The 11,869-nt window shown below is 35.7% G+C and overlaps 1 non-coding gene across 1 annotated transcript; it reads right to left on the reverse strand.

The window, feature by feature from the left end:
* Positions 1-10,899: 10,899 nt before the first annotated feature.
* LOC128284634 (U1 spliceosomal RNA) lies at positions 10,900-11,061 on the reverse strand. Its single transcript, XR_008275056.1, has one exon. It is a non-coding gene; the product is annotated as a U1 spliceosomal RNA (small nuclear RNA).
* Positions 11,062-11,869: the final 808 nt, after the last annotated feature.

An 11,869-nucleotide genomic window follows, 5' to 3' on the forward strand; every position in this document is an offset into this window, starting at 1 on the left:
CGAGTTCTCCTTCGTGGAATTCTCTTGGCCATACTTTCTTGTCATGGGTCGCGATCATTCTCTTCTCGTACATCTCGCCTGTGACAAATTGCTCTTAGACGTTTTTCTTCGATGAGGTTCAATCGATCATACGAGCTCGAACCCATTCTCGCTTCTTCTAACTTTAATTCCATTAAGACTCGCAGGAGGGATCTCAACCTCAATAGGTAGCATGCCTTCCATTCCGTAAGCCGAGAGAAAGGAGTTGCTCCGTAGATGTTCGCACAGATGTGCGATATGCAAACAAAGCAAATGGAAGCTTCGTGCCAATCTTTATATGCCTCACCATTTTCCCAATGATCCTCTTAATATTTTTATTGGTCGCTTCAACAAATTTCCGATCATCTTTGGGAGATAGGCGAGGAGTTATGATGCTTTATTTAGAACTCGCCACACACTTCTTTCATCATCTTATTGTTCAGATTCGTGGCATTATCTCAAATGATTCTTTCAGCAAACGATACCGCAAATGATTTCCTTTTCAAAAACTCGCAAACCGCAGATCCTCGTTACATTGGCAAACGAAGCGGAATCTATCCATTTTGTGAAGTAATCAATGACCACAAAAACGAATCGATGTCCATTTGATGCTTTTGGAGAAATTGGCCCTATGACATCCATGCCCCACATAGAAAAAGGCCACGGAAAAGTCATGACATGAAGGGGTGAAGGGCCTACATGAATTTTATCGCCATAGATTTGACATTTGTGGCATTTTCTGGCAAAATTGATGCAGTCATTTTCCATTGTTAGCCAATAATAACCGAGTCTCATGATCTTTCTGGCCATATTGAAACCATTGGCATGCGTTCCGCAAATTCCCTCATGGACCTCTTCAAGTATTTTTCTGGCTTCAACATCATCCACACATCTCAAAAGCATCTGATCCTTTCCTCTTTTATACAGGATATCCCTATCAAGAACAAATCCACCGCCATTCTTCTAATTGTTCTTTATCGTTCTCATTCGTTTGTTCGGATACCTTTGATTCTTGATATATTCTAAGATATCATGGAACCAAGGTCCGTCCGCCTACTTCTCTCTCAATGCTACAACAAAGGTGCGGGGACCTCGATATGCTCATTTTGAGGGCATTATTTCGCTTCTCTACTTGCTTTGAACATTGAAGCCAAAGTGGCTGTGGCATCACCAGTTAGTTCTCTTCTCGTGGAAGTAATGAAAAGTTATTTCTTTGAATTCCTTGATCAATCCAACCACTAAATTGTTGTACTTAATCAATTTTGAGTCCCTCACTTCCCACTCTCCACGGATTTGGTAAATCACTAGGTTGAGTCCCCGACACCTCTAAGATCTCGATGTTTCATTCGATAGTCGCACGAAGCCCCATGATACAGCCTCATATTCTGCGATATTATTGGTACAGAAGAAGTTCAGTCTTGCAGTGAACGGATAATGATTCCCGTCTGGTGATACCAGGATTGCTCCAATTCCATGCCCTAAAGCATTTGACGCACCATCAAAGCACATCTTCCATGACTTCTCTTTGATGACTCGGATTCCATTTCGTGATGCACATTAAGTCTTCATCTGGAAATCAAATTTCAAGGGCTCATATTCTCCGTCGTTCGAGTCGCTAAGAAATCAACTATTGCGCCCCTTTTATCGACTTCTGACTTACATAGGCAATGTCATATTCTGATAGGAGGATCTGCCATCGTGCCATTCTTCTTGAGAGTGCCGGTGATTCCATCATGTATTTTATTGGGTCTAGCTTTGAAATTAGCCATGTCGTATGATACAACATATATTGTCTGAGTCTCCGAGCTACCCAAACCAGAGCGCAACAAGATTTTTCAATGGACGAATACTTTGCCTCATATTCATGAACTTTTTACCGAGGTAGTAGATCGCCTTTTCTTTCTTTCCCGATTCGTCGTGTTGCCCCAAAGACGCAACCCATTGAATTTTCAAACACGCTTAAATACAATATCAATGGTCTTCCGGAGTTGGTGGTACTAGCAATCGAGGACTAGACAAATATTGTTTTATTTTATCAAAGGCCACCGCATTCCTCATTCCATTCTCCAGGTTAAGTTTTCAAGAAGTCGAAAGATTGGGTCGCATTGGTTGGTAAGTCGAGCGATAAATCAAAGCGATGTAATTTAATCTCCCAAAAATCCTCTAACTTCCTTTTGCGTGCGCGAGATGGTAACTCTTGAATGGCTTTTATTTTATCCGGATCAACCTCGATACCTCTTTCATCGACAATGAAGCCAAGCAATTTTCCTGAGGTAGCCCCAAACGTACATTTGGACGGATTGAGCTTTAGCTGAAACTTTCTTAATCTGTCGAACAACTTCTTCAGGTTCGCTACATGCTCTTCTTCCCTTCGGGACTTAGCAATCATATCATCGACGTAGACCTCTATTTCTTTATGCATCATGTCATGGAATAACGTCACCATAGCCCTCGATATGTTGCCCCAAAGATTCTTTAACCCAAATGGCATCAATTTGTAGCGAATGTTCCCCACATTGTTACGAAGGTAGTTTTTCCATATCCTCGGGGCCATCTTGATCCGATTATACCCCGAGAATCATCTATGAAAGAAAATAATGAATGTTTTGTTGTGTTATCCACCAACGATCAATGTGTGGTAAGGAAAATTATCTTTAGGACTTGCTCGATTCAGTCACGATAATCCACGCACATTCGTATTTTTGCGCGCTTTCTTCAAAGACCGGACTATGTTAGCCACCCATTTTGGATATTTGAAGGCTTGTAGGAAACCAAAGATCAAATTACTTCTTGACTTCCTCTTTATCTTCAACAACATCTCGTGCCTCATCCGTCTTAGCTTTTGTTGAATGGGCTTGCATTCGGCTTTAATGAGAGCTTATGGACCGCTACATCTTCATCCAATCTGGCATGTCCCGATATGACTATGCGAATACATCTTTGTACTCGAGGAGCAAAGCAATCAAATTATGCCCGGTGCCCCTCAAATAGAAGTCCCAATCTTCACTTCTTGTTTCCTTTCTTCGCCCCCAGATTTATTGTTTCAACGGATTCTTGATGAGGCAAAATCTGCTTATCCTCTTGTTCCACCATTCTTAGCAAGTCGAGACGAGACATAGTCTTCAAGATTTTCTTGACTTCAATTCTCCTAAACAAACAAATTTTCTCAAAATCGATTTCAGGACTCGTAATGGGTTTGTTCATGCTGTTGACATCCGAGCACCGAAAGTTGAATGAAAAAGGAGACTATAGAGGGCATCCAAGTATTGGAACCAACAAACGAAATGTTATGGCATGGCATGAGGCAAATGTAAGGACAAAGCTATGAAATGAGAAAATGATTATGAAATTAGTGATAATGCGAAAGATCATGACAAAATGCATTTTCATTGATATTCATTTGAATGATAAAGAGCGAATGCAAGTTTACAAAAGAATTCTATTATATCTAAGGACACAATAGAATGTTAATGTTTGAGCATTACTCTAAAGACTTATAAACTACAAGAAGGTCCTCGGCAGTCCAATTGTTCAACATGAAACCAGGGGGACAAAGGCGTATCCTTGAGACATCTTTACTTGTGTCAGCTCCTTTGTCAATGACATTTATATTGATGTTCTGAAAACCCTTTTCGATCATTAACATTGTGCCTTGTGCATTGTCCTACCTCGGGTATATCATTCCCGCAGACGTAAATGTTCTTGACAAAGGAGGGAATTCCATAGGCTCCCATTCTGGTTCTCGGCCTTTTTCAATCTTTCAATTTTCTCATTGAATTCAGCCTCCATTACTCTAGCTTGTCGGCGAGTTTTATACGGATGACGTGGTTCCAGTCTTGTGGTATTACAACTGCAAATTATATATTTTATCTTCAGCGACCGAGTATGGGATATGCAATGTATGAATGAATGCATGAATGAATGCATGAATGTCAAATGAATGTCAGTCATGAATGAATATGCAAAAATTTGGTGTTAATTTCAAGATAGCCCCTGTTTAGGCATTTCCTTAATCAAAGGAGTATTACACAATGTTTCGGTCACTCGTATAATTGACTCCTCCATTAGAAACCCGTTTTTGGCAACCAATCTTTAATCAACACCTTCCTAATATGATGCCTATAATGCATGATGAAAAACAATAAAGCAAAGACAAACAAACTTGATTAGTAATTTAATACAGGCAGAAAAACATAGAGAACTTCAACAAATCGAACTACCCGACCTAGTTTATTAAACAGACCCAATCCTCTTATATAGAAAGTGAAAATGCAAAAGGCAAGAGGCATTCCTCCCGTGCACTTATTTTGGGGACTACTAAATGGACAGAGGTTCGGCATGGCTCTAGTTAGGTGGCTCGATGGTTCATTATATGCGGTTTTGGTTCTAGATAGGTACTGAATTGCTCATACTATCATCTCGCTAAGATTAGCACGAGCCTCGGTCATAGCCTATCACAGCTCACGAGTTCAATTCGAGGATTACATTTACTTATGCCTATGCGGAGGGACAAGTTAACTCACGAAAGCATAAGTCATATGTAACCCAAAGTATTCACTAGCTCGTATGGAGGGACGAGTTAACTCACGAAGGCGTAGCGCTTACTTTCACTTAAAGGGACGGAGCCGGGTAGAGAGCTCATGTTATGCAACAAAATGCACGTGCACGGTGTGTGGGAGAAACTTGCAAACCTTTACGCTTTTATTTAAAAACTAAACCAAAACTAAAATCACAAAAATTTAAAGTGAAAAACAACCGGATAAAACAAGTTAGAATATATACAACACGATGCAAATGCATGATTTGTTAATTTGAAGATCACGACTAAATGTTAATTTGAACAAGGAACTTTGAAAATTTTGACAACGCGAGTTTAGTTCGACTCGACTCTCAAAAAGGGTCCCAAGTGAGTCGCCAATGTGTAGCGACGTAAAAAAATTTTGGTTTCGCTTGGTCGCTAATTGTATGCGATTTATTAAACATTTGAAAACCAACTTTCGATTTCATTAACAAAGGAGTCGCCACCGATCCTTTTTATAGGTGTGATCGGACACCTAATAAAATTATTTTAAAACAAAAAGAAGGCCAAATTTAGGTCTACGTGAAAGTCCAGAGAAAAATTGGGGTTCGAGTCGCTATTCTGCGAGGAAGGTATTAGCACCTCGCGACGCCCAAAATTGGTATCTCCTAAACATGTGTTGACTTGATTTTCAAAAATACGAGTTCAATATAATATTTAATTGTGATCCGATTGAAAATGAGAATTTTAGTTTTGATTTTTTAGAAAGGGTGTCCTGCTTTTTAACACAAGCCGATTTAATTTCACCCAACATAGCGATGAAATCGATGACTTAATATTAAATCGGTACATTGCCTTATTTTTGAAATTAATTAAAACATGAGAAAAAATATTCCTAAAGTGAGAAATTAAAATAGATAAAGGACGAAAAAAATGATATCATTAATGAAAAATATTAACATGGAATACTAGAATATTAGAATAACAATAATAATAATATTTACAAAATAAAAACAAATCATGTACTAATAATAAAATAGGCAAAATGATATATTTGGTAATAATAATATAAAATAATAATATGTACATAAAAATACATATATATATGCATATAATAAAAGTATGTAATAATAATAATAATAATAATATCTACAATAAAAGAAAATATTAGGAAACGTATATAAAAAATATATACATAAAATAATTTACAACAATAATATAAAATAATGATATGTACAAAATATATATATATACATATGTACATAAAATATACACTAATATAATAATAGTTATAATAATACTAGCAATAGTAATAATTTATAATAATAATATATACACAATATGGTATTTAAAATATATATATATATAATAGTATTTAAGAATATATACATAAGAAATATATAACTAATGGCATTAAAAATATATGTACATAATATATATAAAATACATATAATATATATATACGTATTAGAAATGATAAAAAATTATTAACACACTACATAAGTAAATGAAATATAATAATAATACTAAAAAGAAGGAGAAAGAAGAGAGAAGGAGGGGAAAGGAAATCCGGCCAAGGGGGCCGATCACCGTCGATCGTCGGTCGCCGCTGTCGTCATCACTGCCGCCACCCCTATACAGTGGCCGAAAAAAATTTCTTAACAATATATGTATATATAAAGAAAGAAAAAAAACAACACAAAAAAAGAAAGAAAAAAGATTCGAAAGAAGAGGAAAAAAGAAAAAATGCAACCTTTTTATTGATGTTTTTTTTGTGTTCAAAATTTGAAGGGATTTTTGTGTTTTTTCCTTTTTCAATCTTTCTAAAAATCCCCCCTCCTCCTTTTACATGATTTTTGAATGGCTTTTTATAGCCATCTTTTACATGATTTTCTATTATTTTTTTTCTATTTTGTAGGTGGTGGTGGTAGACAATGGGAGGAAAAATGGGAGGAAAAATGGGGCAAGTGGGAAAGTGGTTAGGTGGCTAGGTTTTTTTTTAGTTTTTTTTTTGTTAGGTTTTTCTTTTTTCTTCTTTTTTTTTTTTTTTGGGTTAGGTTTTTCTTTTTTCTTCTTTCTTTTTTTGGGGGGGGTTAGGTTTTTTTTGGGGGCTTAATGGGCTTTTGAATTGGGTTTAATAATTGGGTTTTGTAATAGGTTTGGGTAGATGTAAATGGGTCATGGGTTAAGGGTTTTAGTGGGTTTAGAGGTTTGGTTGAGTTTTGATATAATCGGGCCCGGGCAATTTGGGCTTCTACAGCTCCTTATGTATATATAAAGAAAGAAAAAAAACAACACAAAAAAAGAAAGAAAAAAGATTCGAAAGAAGAGGAAAAAAGAAAAAATGCAACCTTTTTATTGATGTTTTTTTTGTGTTCAAAATTTGAAGGGATTTTTGTGTTTTTTCCTTTTTCGAATCTTGTTTCAGAGCATGGTGGCTTAGCACATAAAATGCATACACATGCTCGACTCCTTTCTAGACTCTATAAATGCATACTTCCATGCATTGGACTCAAGACAACCATGTCATGATAGCTAAAAACGCCTTCTCCAGGCTCGATTTGATTGTGAAATGTTGCAGTATTGATGTTTGGAGGCATGCAAATGTAAATTCTATGCAAATAATGTATATATGCTTGATAGCATATTTATTTTGTATATTTTACGTGCTCAAATTAATTTATTCTTGAATTAATTTTTGCTCATTGGTGAATTTTATGTTTAAATTATGTCAGGAATGAAATTCGGATGCTCTAATGCAAAAAACAAGCAGAAAAGGTTGCAATTGGAGCATGAATAATAGAAGAGGGGCCAAATTAGAAATTTGGAAACATTTAAGGGCTGGTCATATTTTTGACCTTGTAAAAATGAAATTTAGAAAATAAAATATGATATTTTTCATGTAATTAGTGGGTAAGTGAGATTAGCCTAATTTTAGTATATGGTGTATGTATAAATAGGTGGTATGGTGGACTTGAGAAGACACCTTAAATTCACTTGGAATTGAATAAAATTATTTTTTTTCTCTTCTAATTTCATGCGTCAGTCCATTCCATTTCCATTTTCTTGTTTCTTTACAAATTTGTTTAATTGCTTTCCAAGTCCCTTCCCTTTTCATCTACCACCATTTCCATAAACCAACAAAAGCATGATTAATTTCATGCTTCACTAAATCTCTACTTAGCTTTAGGCCGGTATTCTTTCTGGTCAAGAATCGTGAGAAATGTATCTGCACTAAAAATCTTTTATAACGGTATTCATCATCTCTCCAAAAGATCAGGATTGACAAATTTATCCCTTAAAGTTGACTTAATTTTAACACAAAGTGCACGTTGGGTTGGAGTCGTTTTAGCATACAGTTGGGAAGACAAGTCGACCGTGCTGTACTCAGATTCTCACGAACAAATTGACGTATCCTGGCGGGGTCATACTAGTAGGATTTTCGTGAAGGGAGACAGTGATCAGATTAAAACATCCTGTGAGGTTGAGGCCGTTAATCCGATTTGGGTTCTTCAGAACGCAAGGCTATCGAAGTCTTGAATCGCAAACGCGTGTATCGCGATTAGATAATTGATAAGGGTTGGTTTGTAGGGCATACCAAGATCAACTATGAGAGGCAAAATTGGTGGTTAGGACGTTCTTAGCTGCTATAACCAGCTTATTGTTTGGAGGAGAAAACTCATTTTTGAGGATCGATTCAAAGATCAGACTTCACCGAGTCTAGGGGTAAGACTTTATAATTTTGTTTGCAAAATCTAAATTTATTTTCTAATTTAATTTTACTTTAGATTTCTTTAATTGTTTATTCCTACTATCTCAATTATTTTATTTTTAGACATTTCCAACTTCCTTAATTTATTTTTCAACAGATCCGTTTGGAGTCTTCGGCACGACTATTGCCACGATTATCGACTCGACCGAAATATTATTCACAAGAAAAACACAGAAGTTGATCATAATATCCAATCTTTGTGGACTCGACCCTGCTACTATTGACTACTATTTAGAGTTATTTTATTGTAGGAATTATTTTTTGTGGTTTTGACGCCAATCAATGCCCTTTGCTATTGAAACATGAATGATTTTCTGCTTATTCATTTTTAAGGTTAATCTTCTAGCTATATCGAACGCCATAGTGCTGAGGGAGATCGTTTTTCAAGCGCTTAGCAATGCATCCAACTCGAATTGACTTAGACGTCTTAATGAGTTCAACGGTTGTAACCAACTTATATAAATGATTAACATGTTAAGATTTTAAATTGTATAAGTCCTTGTTCTCTTCTAAGATTCAAATTTTAGTCCTTGTATTTTTATTTCTAGGAATCTAGTCACTCTACTTTTTAGATTTTAGAATTTAGATCTAATTGTTAACGCTGCTTTTTGTTGTTGTTAAATTCAGGTTAATTACATCGTCATTTGTTAAAATTACATGACTACCAAGTGAGCTTTTCTTTTATTTCAAAATGTCACACTAACAATTTTAACAACAAAAAGTTAACATTGTTAACAATTGAATTTAAATTTTGAAATTTGTGAAGTAGGAGACTAAATTCCTAGAAATAAAAATAGAGGGACTAAAGCCAAATTTTTGAAAAGTACAGGGACTTATGACAGATTTTAACCAATTCAAAGATTATAATTTTTTTCTTAAATTGAATAAGAAACGTATTTCTTAAATTTTTAATCCGATTTTAACAAAAAGATATGAAATATTATAAAACATCACTAATAATTTTAACAAAAAAAAAATGAAGCTAGAGAATTTGTTGTGCATAATACTAGCATTGAAAGGTAATTTATTAGTAATGGAATCGGAAGCATTGAAAGCTAAGTTGGGGTGTCAATCAAGCTCATTCTGCACTACTCACCAACCTCTATTGCATTGTAGTCGCAAAGGGCTTTGTATTGATCAAGCTAATTGTTACGTATATGGGAATGGGATTTTATTTAAAAATATTTGACATTTCACTGTGCAACAATCTCGTACACTTGCCTGTATCAATACGGATTTGGTTTGGATTTTAAAAATATTTATTTTGTGAAACTCATCTCTTGCTAATTCCAAATATTTCCATAGGAGAGCCATTAATAATACAAGTACGTATCAAAACATGTATGAAATCAATCAAGCCTTTACTAATACGCACTGAAGGTATCCGAAGTTGAAATACAACCACTAAAATGTCCAGAAGAAAAATTAGACTGAATTAATGAAAACGAAAAATTATCATAAAGCATAGTTGAAATACAACCACTAACATTTTCTTTCACTTGAGCTGCTCAATCTCCTAATCAAAGTGATGATGCTCATCTGCATGATGCAAAATGGGTTACAATAATAAGTCCATTAACAGCATGCGTTCAACTCGGGTTGAATTCTAATTCAAGTGATTGGATTAACAATTTACAAGTTTAGATATGCCAAATAAGATGAAATTTTTTGATTAAAAAAAAAAAAAAAAGGCCTTCCAACTGTACGCCTATCAATGACGGTATCTATCTTCAATGACTCTTTCCCAGATTGACTATCGACCTAAAGCTAGATGGGAAGTTTAGCTACTCATGAAATTATGGATACTTGTATAAAGGGTTCAACAAAAATTAAATAAAAGAAATGAACAAATAAAAGAAAGGGAAAAAATGGGAGGGTGGCGTGGCGGCGAAGTATTGTGCAAGAGAAAAAGAAAGAAGAGAATTAGAAATAGAGAAGGAAAGAAATTCCATTTGCAATTGAATTCTGCCCAAAACGAAACGAGTATTGTATATTATGTTTAAACATTGTTTAAACATGAGATGTTCAATACACATACTGCATTCATGTTTATAATTTTGACAATAACTTGTTGTTGAACCGATGAATTTGAATTGTAGTTACATACAGTTGAATCAATTACCAGTTGTCTTGTTTTTTTATATGGACAATAACATGTTGAAAATAAACATGATTGCGACAGTAACCTGCCATCGTTATGGAGGTTAAGGAAAAGAAGGATCTCGAAACGATAGACATGATTGGGAAGGAGCAGTTAAGCTTCATGGAGGGGTTTAATGGTCTATACCAGACAATCCAAGCACCGGCTTTCCATCGACTGCAACATTTATTAAGTGGTGGTCAATAATGCTGCAGTGTAGCTTTTATTGCTAGATGTACACTTTGTCCTTCAATCCTGGTAATAGTTTAGGTGCAACTGCACAACACGGATATTTTAGATTTGGAATCTTTTCAGCTTTTACTGCGAACTCATGCAGATCCAGCACATTTGGGACATCATTCCACAATCCCAGACCAAACTTCATAAAACAAAAACCCTCAAATGACATTAAGCAGAGCTATCAATGAAAACTTTATACTTAGAAATTGGGTAGGGGCCGCGCGAACGCAGGCCCCCACTGCCACAAATTATGACGTAGGCTCTCCCAACTTGGGGAGACCTTAGGGTAGCACCCCTCCCAGGTGCTATGGAGGTCACTACCCTAGGCCATGGATCTTTCTGATCATCCATCGACCCCGTCCAGGTAAGTATGTTGTAAAGTAGCAGCTTGCCTTTTATTTATACTCCAGCGTTTTGCTCCACTACCATCACTTAGCGATGTGGGAGTTATCAAAAGTCAGCAGCCCTCTTTTTAAGGCATCTCTAATCAGAAAGATTTGGTTTTTCTATTATTATTTTCCGCTTTTTTTTTTTGGTGAAAAGAAAAGATGAATTACATCAATTACATAAAAGTAGCATTGACTTTATCTTTTTGTAAAAATTCTAAGATTTCCTTAGGTGCTTCATCAAAGACTTGTAAGGTTGGTTTCCAATTCAAGCTAAGTTTAGCAAGTCAATCTGCTACAAAGTTCTGCTCTCTCGGTATGTGATTGATCCTCCGCTATCCTTCAGACTTCATGACACGTTGAGTCCTTCTAAGCACAATAATCCCTGGACCCTCTAATCCCAAATCGGTCAAAACTTGGGCTACTTCAAGGTTATCAGTCTGAATTATAGTCCTTCTGTATACTTTATTAAGTAAAATAAGGATCCCATCTAGGATAATCTAAACTTCGACCTTAAACGGTGAACAAACACCTAAATAGCGACTGAATCCCATAATCCAATTTCCATCCTGTCTCGTACCACTCCTCCTATTGCAGCATAACTAGTTTCTCTCGCCACAACACCATCAGTGGACAAAAGTACCCATGTATTATCAGATATATTAACGGGGCTCAAGTTGGAAACATTGATTTTGTATCCACTTAAGTATGATTCAAATTGGCGAGTCCAACTAATAGAGACTTTCACCACTACAGTTGCCGACCAAGAAATATTCTGAAAGATAAAAAGATTA

Source organism: Gossypium arboreum, chromosome 11 (genome assembly GCF_025698485.1).
Source record: "Gossypium arboreum isolate Shixiya-1 chromosome 11, ASM2569848v2, whole genome shotgun sequence".
Lineage (NCBI taxonomy): Eukaryota > Viridiplantae > Streptophyta > Magnoliopsida > Malvales > Malvaceae > Gossypium > Gossypium arboreum.